This window comes from Tauraco erythrolophus, chromosome 14 (assembly GCF_009769465.1).
Source record: "Tauraco erythrolophus isolate bTauEry1 chromosome 14, bTauEry1.pri, whole genome shotgun sequence".
NCBI classification, from domain to species: domain Eukaryota; kingdom Metazoa; phylum Chordata; class Aves; order Musophagiformes; family Musophagidae; genus Tauraco; species Tauraco erythrolophus.
In genome coordinates, this window is record NC_141478.1 from 15,378,225 (window position 1) to 15,393,454 (window position 15,230).

Sequence of the window (15,230 nt, forward strand, 5' to 3'; positions counted from 1 at the left end):
TTTTTATGGAAAAGGCTATAATAACTGTGAGTGTTACCTTTTCAGTTTTGTAACAATTTAAACTCAAGTCGCTTCTTTCTTTGTCTTCATGCAAGGAGCAACTGCATCTGAAATGCCTGGGTCAACCTAGAAGAATTACATGTAACCAAAAGAAACAAATCAGAGGTTTTGTGTAGTAGGTGTTTTCAGTGCTGGTTTCCTGCTGAAATCAATAGAAGGTTTTGATTAAACCTTGTATCTTGCCTGGTATGTCTCTTTTACACTTTCAGAGAAAAGATGCAATGATCAGAATTCTCATGATCCTTTTCACCTTATAGAATATATTTATACATGTATTCTTTTATATCCAACTCCTTTTCATGATCTAGTAAAAGAGATTTTAATTGTTGTACAGTATGTATTTTAAATTTTTGAATGTGTTTGAGCATGTATTTCATCTTCCAGAAAGACCTTTTATATAGCATATACATTTTATGATCAGAGTTGAGCAAAACCCTGGGGTCTGGGAAGTAATTTTACCATTTGACTTAATATGGAAAACTTTGTAAGTAAATGTGAAAGTAGACTGCCATCTACGTCTTTGTTTCCCTAAGCAATTCTCTGTAGAAATTATTGACGTTAAATTCATTAAACAGTTAATCACTGTGGTGGCTCTTCTCTGCCATAGGAAATGGTTTTATTCAAGTATTACTGCTATGATGAGCCAGTTCAGGAATTTTGTTTGTTTTCATGTGCCTCCACATTGTATTAATCAGAGCACAATTATTCTTGTGCTATTTGTCAAAAGGACAGAGAAGAATACGTGTGTGTGTATAGATGTATTAGATTATCATTACTCAACACAGATAGTATAATGTTCTTCCTAAACAGAATTTTGCATATTTTGCTTCATTTTTACTGATACGCTTTTAGAATACTGACCTCTACAGGTGATTCATTCTTCCTTTTTAGGCTGCTGGTGGCCTTGAATTACTTCTATTGCATTTGAAAAGTAAACAAAAGAAATCTTACAGAGATATTTTTCCTTTCAAATGAGGCTGACAACATCAGGGTCAATGAAAAAGCTAGTGAAAACCTAACTAGGGCAGTTAGCTCTTATTTCCACCTATCTCTCAATAGCATATTGCCTCCCATAACTTTTTGTGTGTGTGCTGTAATCATATTTGGAATCACTAAGTTCAGACAGAACCTTAAATTTAAAAGTATTCTATAATTTAAGAGTGTTCATGAATTTGATTTCTAGACTTGTTCTAAATACTTTTGTTGTTGAAATACGTGTTGTCTCTGGAAACATTATATATCATAAGATTTTAGTTAACTCATGAACTTCTGTAGGTTATACATCCTTTTTTTTTAATTTTAGTATCCTTGATGCTTTGAGAATAAAGTACTTTAGCCTCTGCTTTGAGTTGCTTGATCTGATTTAGATTCAGTTTGGAGCTCTCAGCTGCTGTTAACAAGGTGCTGTGATTGAGCTAATCAACCCTGCTATGAACTGGCTGTGGTCTGGAAGCTTAACAGCCTTAAGATTGCTGCAGTTACAGACTTACAATTTTGGAACTGTTTTAAAAATGGCTGAGTTGGAGTGGATTTTCTTGCGTGAAAGATGACACGCACATAATAAGGTGCTTTTGTAGTCAGTATTTTTCTTAGGCCAAATGTCAAGTCAGATAGACCTGTTTGAAATATTCCCTTCTATAATATTTATTATTATGATTTAACAAAAGTCTTGTAAACTTCATGTTAGAACAAGGGATGTGGCTGTGAGGAGATCTAAGTGACTCAATAGGAAAAGGTTTAAGTACAACACTAGATCAATGCAGTTGCCACATCAGATTCTTCTGTTACTTGTCTGTAACTAGCATTATAGATGGGATTTAATCGAGTGCAGTATTTTGGCTTCAGATATATTTCATTCTTAATGGAAAACAAGATGAAGTCGTTAGTGTCATGTGTATTTTCAGAACCTCTTGTAAACTGCCGAACTCTGGTTTTACAATGAAAGAGTAAAGAACCCATATTTAATTGAAGTTCTGTACAAATAGGGTGTGTTAGATTTTTAAGACTTCTTAAAAACATAATTAGTCCTCAGATAACTTAGAGGCTTCACAGATCTTAAGAGGTCCCACCACGTGTTAGTTTTTGTTCACTTTGAAGCTTTTTTTAATAAAAGCAGATACAGATTGTTTCTCCATGCTGTTTTTTGTCTGTTACTCATGTCTTTTTATGTAATACTTCATAGCAATTTTTTGAGTTCTCTTGTTTCTTCCATAATAGAGTCTGCATTAAGATAATTATATACTTTGAGTCCTTTAGGAAAATGAAAACTAGACTAACGAGATCTTAAGGGCTGAAGTGAATACAATGTTAAGGTTTCTTGATAATTGGGTAAGAATAAATATCTTACTCAAGGCAAGTTATGACCCAATGTTTAAAAATTCAATAGTGATATTGAAAATGTAAAAGGAAGTGCTTCAGATTTATTTCTTGCGTTTTTTTTTTAAAGGAAAAGCCAAGCAAGGAATATAATCCTAGCGACAAACTGTATTCTGTAATGTAAAGTTGATATTGTAATCTGATGTACACAGAAATTTTTTTTGAAGTCAAAATTGCATATATATACCTGAGTGATGCACATGTTTCCTTCCTTTGTGTGACCTTTTAAATACAAGCTTTACATCTTAAGATACATTCAGTGAAGTAGAGCAGAATTGGTACTGGAGCTCTTTGTACTTGAATTTTTACATTTGTTTCACATGCATCCTGCCAGGTGCCTTAGTATGTATTTGTTTAGTTCACTGAGTTTTCATACGACTTGTGAAAATTCGGTAACTACTTGTGTTGGTTTGGCTGTCAGGGAGATCCCTCGTGCATCTCTGGAATGGGCACAAAAGGACGTGAGCACTGTCTAGTTTATCCCTTTGGCTCTGTGAGCGTATCACATTTGAATTCAGGTGGAAAGTGTTTTATGAATTCACTTCAGTTTACAAGTATTTCTTGATTTTCTTAAAAGTATGTGGGCCAGCCTTTTCTAGAGGAACATGCTCTGCATTTTTCAGTCCATGTGAACATGCGTTGTGGAGCTGTATGTGGTGTTTATTCTGAATTGCCCTATTACACATGTGAATCTTCAGAATGCTCTTACACCGGGCAGGGAAGGTCGATGTTTTTCTTCTGAACCGATGTCGGTAATCCTTCAGATATAAATTGGGGGGTGAAAAGACATTTGATGCCTTATTACCTTTTCACAAAGTGTGATCTGCAAAACACTTTTAAGTGATTGTACATTGTAGGGTAATAATATTCTTCGTGACTGGAATGTAAGAAATTTTCTCAAATACTGAGTCATAGTTGTCCCTTTCAAAAAGACAGAAACTTTAAAAATTTATCTTACCTATTTAACAGAAGGTGAAGAGTCTGACTTCTGTTAAAATTATTTGATAATCCTTATAAACAGTAACATTTTCTTTTTAGTGGCTGAGCAAAGCTGGGCACTTATACAAATTTCATTGTACTGGAGTGTTGGAGTATGTAAAAGTAAAGTACAAAGTGAAGCAGTCTGAAAGCTGTTGCCAGACCTAAAAGCAGTAACATAAAGAGAACTGAATGCAGGATTTAAGGCCAACGAAATTTAAAGTCACTACCCAGAGAGGTGATGTGCTTAAATTGACTTGTTTTGGTAATGCTTAAGTTTCTAGAATACAAAAGAGAAAATGGGCTATAGTAATTTATTATAAGCAACTTATTTGGCACATGGAACCCAAGACTTGTTTTGGCTAAAATTCAAAGTATGATTAAATTTTTTTAAATAGAGAGTCTTACTTTTTGTCTTTCAATTACAGAAGAAACAGAGGGAAGGAAAATCCTTGGGGTTTGTTAACATTCATTTAGAAGTAATTTACTCTTCCTCTGAATTTTGGCTAAAATTCTCATGAGTGAACGAAAAAGTACTTATGTGAGTGTTTGGGCAGTGTTGAACTTCCTGATAACCTGTTTCTACCCTAACACTAAGTAGATAAAATATTTTTAAGGTTTTATGAAGCTTATTGGTGTTTGATGTAATTCGAACATGCATTTATTCAGTTGTTCTCCTCACGCACTGGCATAGTATCAGTGGTCCAATAAAACTAGTAGTCCCAAAGCAGGCTGCGGGGTTTTATGCATCGCCACAGAGGGGTGTCTTCTTTCCTTTCTTGATTTTTTTTTTTTGTTTTGTGGTTTGTTTTTTTTTTTTTCTGAAGAAACCGCTATGTTTCCAAAATATAGTCAATCTCAGAGCTAGCAAATGCTCGAAAAGTGATGGACTGGCTGCCTTGGCCCTTCATGCAGCCCTGAATTTGCTCGTGTCTGATTCTTGTGCTCTCCCATTCCTTTCTGCCAATGCCGGTGTTCTGGCCCATCAGTGAACACTTCTGTGAGCTCATCTGGCCAGAAATCAGCAAGGTGCGGTTGTTGGTTTGTTGTTTGTGGTTTTTTTTTAATGATTCCATTTTTTTCTAGTTTCTTCCTGAGCTAGTTTACTGCAGGACCCTACAAAACACTAGTGCTGGTATGAGGGAGGAAGACAGAAAAGCCTGGCTATGGGCAGGGGGGACAGCGAAGTGTTAAGGGAAGTGGGATGGCCTCCTTTGGGTGGCAGCCAGCCCTTACTTGTCAGTAGGATAGGCTTGTGTTTGCATTCGTAAAACTTGACTCATAAGCTGTTGTCTGGCAATGATTCCTGCATCCAAATCCCTCGTGAGAAGTTGGTGAATGTTGCTTGCCTGTCGGAAGGCTTACTTTGCACGAGATGATCTGCTGGAAGCTCTGCTGGCAGGGCTGGTGGTGACCCATGCTCTGCACCGCTAGGGATTTGGAGAGGTTTAGTATCCTTGCACTTCTTATTCTTACTTATTTGGAATATTAAACTTACAGTATTTGTCCTAATTTTAATGTAAAATTGTTCATTCTCATGTTCTCATTAAATATCCCTAGAAATCTGTTCTTAATTTTAAGGTGTAAGTTTCATAGGACTGAAGTTGTGAGACTATTTGATGCTTTTGTAGAAGGAGAGACTTTTAAAACATCCTGGGAGGAGGAATTTAAGTAAAAATAATTAGTTATTGATTACTACTTGCTTTTCGACTGTAGACTATTCAAGTTAGTGTTTAGAAGTGTTTAGTACTGTATTATTACTGTAGGAAGGATAATTACCAGGTAAGGGTGCTTTTCACCACAGAAACAGTCTACTGCAGTTTATTGGCTTTCAGCATTTTCTAGCTATAACCTACAGAACTGCTGTAACAGCATATTTTGAGAAGCAGCAGCATTTTTTTTTGTTTATTCAAAGTGCAACTTGTCCTTATTTAAAAAAAGAAAAAAAAAAGGCAAGAGTGCACTTTAACAGCAACAGGTATGTCAGTTCCAGCTGTGATGTCATTAGAGAATGAAGGCAATTTAAAATGAGGGTTACTTGAATATAAATTCCAGTTCCAACTTTTCCATCAAAGTTCTGTTTCTGAAGTGTGTATGGTTTCTAAGTGCATTTTATTAAGAGTGGTTTAGCTCATATAACACTTGTTACAAGAAAAGCATTGAAAACTCACATTTCTATAAAAAGCATGATATCTGGGATTTAAGCCAAGGAGAAATGTTACACAGTCCAACCAGACTATGGAGTGTTAAATAAAAAGCTAGCAGAAGAAACAGAAGAAAGAGCAGTGAAGTCTTCAAACAGGGAAAAAAAAAGTCTTTATTTTGGTTAAGCAGTAAAGTTGGAGAAATCTTAACACCTTCACTAGCAAACGTAGATATATCTGGACTCATTTGCAGCAAACCCAGATCCTGCCAGACTTATAATTATTTTCTATAATTATAGAAAAATAAGTTAATTTTTTAGTTAGTGTGATACAACTTTTAAGTTCTTTTCAGAATAGTTGGATGTTTTTGCTAGATTACCAATGTTAAACTGTTGTAATTATTCTTCGGCGTTTAAATTCCACAGTGCTAGAGTCTTGACTACTCTGTAGAGTTGTTACTTCTCTATTACTGATCCTGTAAAGGTGTAATTTTGTTGGAAGGTAATCTTTCCAGATTTATAAGCTGTAACAACATGGATATACTAGCAGAAGAATGTTAAAACACAGATGATCCCGAAGTGCAGCAGAAATTAGTAGATCAGCTAATACCTTTTGCTTATGAAGGAAGAAACTAGTGAATACAGGTGTCAGGCAACAAGTTACTTCAATGAGCTGTGGTGAGATGTCTTGGTTCAATGGGAGGAACAGCCTTTCTTTTAAACAAAGGGAAAGAGTGGAAACACCTAGTGAACAGAAACAAATGTTTTTGGGGTTAGACACCTCCGTTGCTGCAGTACTGCTATGTATTAGTGCAAGACCCGTTAACATCAGGCAGCGATCTTCCTTCCGCCTCGTTTGTTGATGTAGGAGACTGAATTGTACCATAGCAGCTTGCCAGCATTGTGGGCACGACATCGTTTACTGCCACTCGCACCAAGGGAGCTGTCAGCACAAAGCCTGCCTGCCTAAGAGCCCTCCAACAAGGAGCTTGATGTAGCAAATATTTGGGCAGATACAATGATATCTGGAAAATTTAAAGACGGATTTCTCCCCTTTGACAGAGAATGTCACGTTTTCTTACTTTGAGAATGAGGCTCAAAAACGCCAATAAAATCTCTGTAAAAGAAGTGGTTGGAAAAAATGTCTCAACGTTGAGGAAAGAAAGATTTCTTGGGGTTTTTTGTTTGTTTGGGTTTGTTGGGTCTTTTTAAGGTGTCTGAGGGCCCTGCTGGCAGCACAGGCTGTGCTACATCTCCATCGTTTGTTCAGACTGGGTTCTGGCTATGACTTATGGAAGTAATGGAATTATTGAGAACTGTTGGTTTTGGGCCTCTGCAGGAGGAGAACATCTGACAAGAGCTTTACTACATTCCAGCTAGCTTATGGAGGGGGAAGCACTAGTTAGTACAAAATGCATACTGGAAAAAGTAATCTTTGATACTGCAGGCTAACGCTAACTTCCATCAGCTCAAATTCTTGACTGTATAAATGCAGGTAGGAATGCTTCTTGAAAGTTTTTAATGGTTTAGTTTAAATTTTTTTTCTCCATGCCTAAAATAATAAAAGAAAACACGTTTTGCTCTAGGCAGCTTTTTTTTTTACTGAGGGAATAGGTGCTACCTTTCCCTTGGACAAACCAGCAGGGCACTTCGTTGTGCTGCAGGGCAAATGGTGAAGGCCTAAACTTGCAAAAGCTTCTTTCTTGGGTGACAATGAAGAAGTATGGAGGATTTCTTCTCGATTTTTGACAGAAAAGGAGAGAGAGAAGTGAGCCAGGTTATAATAATTACCTAAGTCAACATTTGCTATATTTATTCTATTGTTTTTTCACATGTAACTTGGAGCTAGCCCACCACATCTCTGGCTTAGATGAACAGATGTGCAGTGCTTGCATTTATCCATTAAGCATTCTTCCCTGTTTAAACACTACACAGATAAACCTTGGTTTTAGAGTTAAAAGATGATGTTTAATGGTGATGTCCCAATATAATAGATACTTTGCCCCAGCTGAATTGAAAGAGCCTGAATTCTCTTATGAAGAACTTACGTTCACACGACCCCTGATGTGTGACTTCTGCTTTGTTCAGCAGTGAGAGTTCAGTCCTGTGGGTGAGTCTTAGATGTGCTCTTTAGTATGAGTAATTGTAAGAAATCTTCATTTTAAAGACACATCTATCTAGAGATAAACTAAAAACCTTTCAAACTTCTTTGTATTCTACATGCTTTGTTTTATGAAAAACGTTAAGATGTTAGATGTTAACATTTAGATGTATTGCTGTTTTAATGTGAGATGCCAAGCTGCTGTTCATAGATAGACTTTAGATTTCAGTGGTGTAGGGTAACCAAAAATCTGATACGGAGGTGCTATGTACCTTACCAAAGTATAGGTTTTCTTCCACATGCTTTTAAGAAACAGTTTGGTCTAGGTCTTCTGAAGATCAGACTCAGACTTCTGTGATGTTGACTGCATATCTGTAAATATCTTTGTTTCCAATCGTAGAAGTGTAAATGTGGAATTGCATCGGCATTGCCTTGGCTGTACTGTATATGATACTTGCCATTTTACTTGAAGCTCAAAGTTCTGGCTCACGAAGATGCAAGGTTTTTGTCTGGTACTTTATTTCTCCTCTGGTTCACCTCTATGCACTCAGAAATTCAAAATATGTGATGTTTCTTACATATGTGTTTTTTCAGCTCTTTTTTTTTTCTTTTTTCCCCACTGCTTAAACTGCTTGGTATGTCAGAGAGTCTCTCTTTCCTTAAAAGGTTTGAGTGTTAATTAATGCATTAATGATCATCTGAATATCAGCAAAGTGCTTTTAGTTTGTTGCAATTGGATAATTTTAATGGTACATGTATAAAGATGCATGACAATCATCAACACCATGAAAACATACTGACCTCAGGTTGATCTTGGAGTTTGTTTTCAAAAGGGTCAGCGTTTGCTGGATGCCTTGTGACACAGTAAATGCCTGAAAGCACTTTTTCTTAAGGCTTTTAGACATGTTGTTAGAAAAGCTGTTACACTTGCAGTGTTTTCTTTGCTCTTGAGAGTTAGTGCCTCAGTTACACACTGTGTAACTCAGATTGTATTGTGTTCTGGTGCCCGAATTGGCAGTTTTCTGTGCTGTTGTAATACAGTTGGTAACAGTAGCTGTTGACTGTGAGGCTATATTTGAATATTTTTGTGTGTTTTGACTGTTGTGTGCAGTCTTGTGACACTGGCCTTGATTTGGTGCATATATAAATATATATATTTTTTTTAAGTGAGTGGTTATATAAAGATGTTGAGTCATAACTGAAGTAACCACAGGAAAATTTGCCAGTAGAATGGATTATTGTTACAGCTAATATTGTAGGGTTGAGACTCACTTGTTAGAGCTCTTCAATCTGATACTTCGTGGCTCAGTGTAGAGAGGAGAATACGCAGCATGATGCAATATAATAGCAGTTTAACTGTGTGTGTGTTTGCATGTGAATGAAAGCTCTGGGTTGTATCCCTGATAGAGGCTTCATCTCTAAGCTGGTTTGCTTTATTCACGTTTGTAACCAGGGAGGTTTCAAAATACGCTCTGTGTATGCACACATGTAAATATAATTTATATACAGAATATAATACATGAATATTAACATTTGATTTTTTATTTTATAATTCTAACCTTAAATTGAATGGAGGATAATAGTAAAGCTTGTATTAATACAGGGAAATACTTTTTTCGGGGCAAAGAATAGCTTTACTGTGTAGTGCTCTGAGCATCTCTGAGGATCTATAAGGAAATTTTTTTTTTCTTAACCTAGTTTAAACACTAATTTTTGTAGGTTTTTGTCATTAGCTTATTATTGAACTGTCTGAATCAACATACACAAATAACAAATCTGTTGCATACAGTATAGTACATACAGTATGCTAGATGTGCTCTTCTCTTTCAACTGTATGTGATGTACTTTTTCTGGCAAGATGGGTGCAGAAATGTGCAGTTTTCTGGCTTAGTACAGTTCGGGTGGGAAATGCCAGTTCCAATTCTGTTTTGAGCAGGTTGTATTGTATTTAAAGCGCGCAGGTCATGCCAGGTCACCTTGGCATGTTCAGCAACGCTATTTAGCGTCGAGGAAGCAGAGAATTCTAGGAGAGAGAAGCAGGTAACTTCTGACGCTTATGTAAGAGCACTACTATTACAGAAATTCATAACCAAATCTTGTTCTTAGGGAATGCATAGACCTTATGTCAAGAAATGAATAGGATTGTTTGTGAAATCAAGTTAAAAGTAGTAATTGTGTGGGGTTTTTTTTTAATAGCAAATTTTATTTAGGTAATGAGTGGAAACAAATCTAAAACATACTTGATCGTTATACAGGAACTGTATTACTGGTACTGACTTTTGAAGTTTATAATAGACACTGTTAAAACAAATTAAAGCTTTTCATCGCTTTTCCTGAACCAGCATGATTTTTTTCCCTCACCTTATTCTGACTTTCTGCAGTGTATTTTGTTGTTGGAAAAAGTTCAAGTGTACATCCCGAAGTTGTATTCTGACCTGAGAAAATACTGTTCTTGCAAATAATTTTCTGTATGAAAGTATACGTTTTAAACAGCTTTCTATGAAGACATCATTCAGTTTGCTGATATGTTTTAGATTGCAGCTGATTTTTAACTCCTGTCAGTGCTAATTTTGGTCTAAGTTTTGATTATTGCCCAGGCAAGTTGTCTACTTGCTGTACATTCCTCCCATTTGAACAATTTTGTTCTACTAAAGTTTTAATTGTGATTGCTTTTTCTTTAGACAGAAATTAACTTTGTCTAGCGCATCTTATTGCCTAGTCTTAAAATAATTTCCACCGTAACTGGCATAGCGGATGTTTGTTCTTTGCTATGTCAGATAATCGTGCTCTAAGATTCTCCAGGACAAACTGTTTCAAAACCACAAATTTATTTACTACTCTTAATAATCACTATTGCTATGTCAAACAGATATCACAAACTGATCTTTGCAAAGAAAAATATTCAAATAGAACCTAGGGTTACATGGGTAATAATTGAGATAACGGATGCCTCCTCAGGGTGACTTCAATCCCTGCAGTGCTGTGTTGCACTTTTAAATGTCTGTCATTAGAGATTGGTAGTTAATAACCTCAACTCTCATGGTTATAAACCTGACTGGGCGAGTTGGGAAGGGTTTTGAAACTAAGAGTTAAGTTTAGGAGGAATCTCGCCTTTAGACCCCACAATAAGTGTTCAATCTGGGACTCTGTGGCTTAATGCAGGGAGGGAGAGTGAGCCGCATCATACAAATAAATAAAATTATCTCAGGAAGTTTCCTGAAGGAATTGTGGAGTCTAGAGTTTGTATCAGGCAACTCGGACTCAAGACAGTGTTTCTGAGACATATTCACAGCATTTCCATTGATCTTCTCTGGAGCAAAAGGTACAAAAAGGAATAGTGCTCTGCCACTCCCACTGGTGTCTCTAATAAACAATTAGTTACTGAGGAGGAACTTTTTATTTTTGGTCTGGAGGAATGGGGGGAACTTCATATCTATATGCTGTAAAGCAACTGGTACATTCTCCAAGAAACAGTATGGATTGAGATTTGAAATTTCTCATGTTTTTTTCCCCCTCTGCCACTCTTGAAGTACTTCCCCTTGCCTTTCCTTTGGGGGCAGGGGTGGGTGGAGTGAAAGCCCACTATTTATATAGTTAGAGATGAACATGGTTTGTCTTTTACCTAATTATGATGTTGCATTTGAATTTATCCCAATGGCACTTAAGTGGTTAGGCTGTGGATAGGTTGCCTGGGTTTCATTTCTCTTCTCAATTTGATTAATGCCCTTCACTTTGTATATTTTAAGCCCACCACATGACATCTATTGTCAAAGCTGCTTTTGGTTTTGAGTATTTCCCCCACCCCCGGTAATAAATGTGTGGAACTGTGTCTTGTCTTTACTTGTTTATCTGACTTTCAAATTTCAGGTACTTTGTTAGAATATAAATGATTTTATTATGTTATTGAAAATACTAAGTCTACTATAAAATGAGAAATTTACTATTTGGAATCAACAAGAACAGGCTGAGAACTAGTCTTAACCTATTGAAATTTAAAATTTTTAATTGAGATAGTATTTCACCATCAAATAATATTTCCCTTTGCATCCCCTTACTAGAAAGTCTAGACCTAAAATATAATTTTAGGTAACAATTTGTATCATACTTCACAATAGACCTTTGCAATATAGACTCTAATGGTAGATTGATTTGTTTGGGTGTCTAAGATGCAAAATACAATCAACACTGTTACGGTTTGTGTTCGAGGTTTTTTTGTCATTCATTTGAGTTGTTGAATCTTATCTGAAGGAATATCATTACTCTGAAACAAAATTGGATAAAGAAGCTATAAAAGATAGAAACTCATACCTTGAGTACCTAGTATAACAATCTACAATGTGATTTTTTTTTTTTTTTTTTCTTTTTTGGTCAAATCATTTATTTGATCAACATCATAGCAGATGGTAACCCTGTAAAGTATAGTATCTTGTTTACACTAACATTAGAGCCTGTGTCTCTTGAAAATAATTTTTAAATACTGTCGTCTTTGTCTTATACCAGCAAGAACAACAACTTTCAGTTTGATTGTAAGATCCAATTTCTTTATTAAATGAATGTTTGGACCTGTTCTTCAGAATGAATACATATGTTGAAGTACAGAGGCAACTGGTTTCTTCAGCTCTTCCTCTAGAAGAGCTTGAAGTGCTCACAGTGCCATCTTAAAAGTGATGTTAAGCAAAGATTTTTCAGAATTCAGTGCATAAAGCCACAAAGCATCCTTGTGACTGCTTGGCCTGATCTTCCCGAGGTAAGTGAGGAACACTCAGCCTTTCCTGTGGCCTGGTCGGGGTCCCAAATTCGGGCTGTGCTCGGTCTGCACGGTGGTGTCCTGCCAGTCCTCCCTGGCATAGCACAGCAGTTGTGAGTGCCGTGGAGCCAGGCCAGCCGCAGGCTGCCCGCTGAGCCCGCTCAAAGAGGCATCAAACTTACCCAGTCGCTCCCTGGTTCAGCTACAGCATATCTGCTGTAGAAGTAGCCGATTTTGATTGAGAACTATGAAATCAGTTCATGAGTCATTTCAATTGCTTTCCCTCCTCAGTGCCTACTGAAAAAAGACTAAAAGTCTGCCTGACTGCGTGTATGTGTTGTTAGACCTTCATAACATGTGGTTGTTAAATTGCCCCCCTCTGCATTGCCTAAACGGAGTGAGATACTGCAGCCTTTCCCTATGCAGGGTGTTTTCCAGTGCTCTGCCAACTGCCACAGCTTTCCTGTGCTCTTCAATGTCCCTGATGAATTAGTGGATACTGGAATCGGACACCGCATTTCCTTGTGGAAGGGGTTCTACGAAGGTGATGATCCCTCTGGTTCCTCCATTCTGTTTTGCATCTCCCAGGAAAATGCTTGAACCCTTTGGATGACACTTTTGCTTTGAGACTTTATGGAATTTATTACCATGGATGACTCCTGCGTTCCTTATTACTGTGTGTTCTCCACTTCAGGCTCTTCTCCCATCTGGACGATGTTTCTTACGTTCCTGGCTCATTCATGTAGAGCTACCTTTGGCTGTTTTAAAGTACACGTTGCTCATTTGTGCCCAGCCTGCTAGAGTTTGTCTGGGTCTTTATCTCTTGCAGCATTTGGTTGTTTCTCATCTGTCATGGGTGGAAAAAACATTAGTATGCAAACCAGAACAGATTCCTTGAGCGCCATCATAGACACGTATCTGATTTTCCGGTCAAGGGTTGTTGGCTAGCTGGTTTTCCGCTCTTTTGCCTGTGTTCTGTTGATGGGGGCTGCGGGCAGCAGAGGTGTCGTTCCAAGTCAAATCCAGATGTCAAGTGGTAGTAGATCAGAGTGCCGGTGTTCTGTATGCAGTGTATGAAATTCTTCCTTGTAGCCTTCAAGGAGCTTCTAAAGCATGATTGCATGTGCCTCGTCTGCAAATTCTGATTAAAGGATAGGTCTGGATGCAAGCCTGTTTTGGGCTTGTAAGAAAAGAAAAAATGTTGCATGAAAACGAGGAAAAAGACACCTGGCAGAAAAAAGGAAGTGTGTTGATACTCCTGACTACTCTAGCTAACTGTACGGGCTTTTTTAGAAGAAAGAATTCTGAGAACTGCTGAGAAACTACTTTCTACCCCATCTTAAACCATTACATTTTGGTTTAGAGCAGTTTATTTAAACAATTTATTTGCGTACTTCCAATGGTAGAAATAAAATATGAGAATTTTTAGCTATACATGTGCTGATTTAGCAGAACCTTAACATAAGTCCCACTGACTCAGATTTTTAAATGTCTGTTTTTTACTGATTAGGGGTCGTGCATCTGAACACTCTATGTATAACTGGTATCTACTGATGTATTTCCTGAATGGGTTGATATGATGTACTGTGTCTTAGAGTTTCCCAAGGACTTTGTCTTGCAGTAAGATATTTTTCTTTTCTCTCAGTGCTGACCCCTCCCCTTGCTATATGTCTCTTTTGAAACTAAAGCCATGGAAGACTTGTTATGATAATCACTGGATTACTAGCGCTGTTGTTTCTGGCAGAAAAGAGTCAGTTGTGCCAAAAGATTACTTTTGCCTTTGGCAGTGCCAGCCACGACCTTTTACTCAGCTCCTGGATCAGTTACAATGAAACAATAATGCTGTCAGCTGCGAAATGCAGCAAACTTCCACAAACTGCTGGCTCAATATAGTTGTGGTTTTGCATTTTCAAAGCGCGTTCTCCAGCCTTGAAGATCTTTCCCGCTCGACACAAAAGGTGTCTATATTTTTTTCTGGGTGATGGTGCTGTGCTTTCAATGTAACATGCCTTCTGCAGGCTGTCTCTGTCAAAATAGTGTTTTGTAGTTTCATAAAACACATTTCTTAAGGAAATAATGATTAGAATACTATTACTGCATAGGTAGTTATTTACAGTATTTCCTTGCATTTTATTTTGTACTGTGACCAGTCTGAGAGATATGCATGAAAATTTTATAGTCGCAATATAAAGTCAGGGTTTAGAGATGATTGTATGGAGTAACTTGCACTCAGCTGTTGTTCATAAATTGTGACACTTACTTCTTATTTATAAATTATGACATTATAAGGCTTCATAAATAGTTGATACTATACATCACGTAAAAAAATTATACTATATATCAAAACTCTTTATGAGAAATTTGGGTGACAGGGGACAAGTTACTTTTGTTTTGTAGGCCAAAGGATGTTGAAGTCTGCAATTTAGGAATTGGTCCACTTGTTAAAAAAAAATAAAAAGATCTTGTGATACAGATAATGAGGAATCTGATTACTAGAATAGTAACCTTATCCTATATGCATGAATTGGCTATAGGAATTCAGGTGCTTCTGCAGCTAGTTGTTTTGGAATGTGATTTAAAGATGGTTTGACCAGTTAACTTTGGCTAGAAAGTAAATGGAGAAAGTGTTGGCAAAAAATTTCTGGTCATTGGCTAAATAATACACGGAATATATCTTCTGGTATAGAGTTTAAAGATCTCCCTATTTTTTCCTTCCTCTTTCTCTTTTGAGCTGTAACCTGGATTTGCATAAAGGGAACTGATTCTAAAAGAACCGTTACACAGTTAAAGATTCCTGTTTTAGCAAAGCAGACACCATCAGTCTC

The 15,230-nt window shown here is 37.0% G+C and overlaps 1 protein-coding gene across 1 annotated transcript in view; it reads left to right on the plus strand.

Annotated features, from left to right (window-relative positions):
• Window positions 1-15,230, plus strand: part of TCF12 (transcription factor 12) — a 173,169-nt gene that overhangs the window by 30,099 nt on the left and 127,840 nt on the right.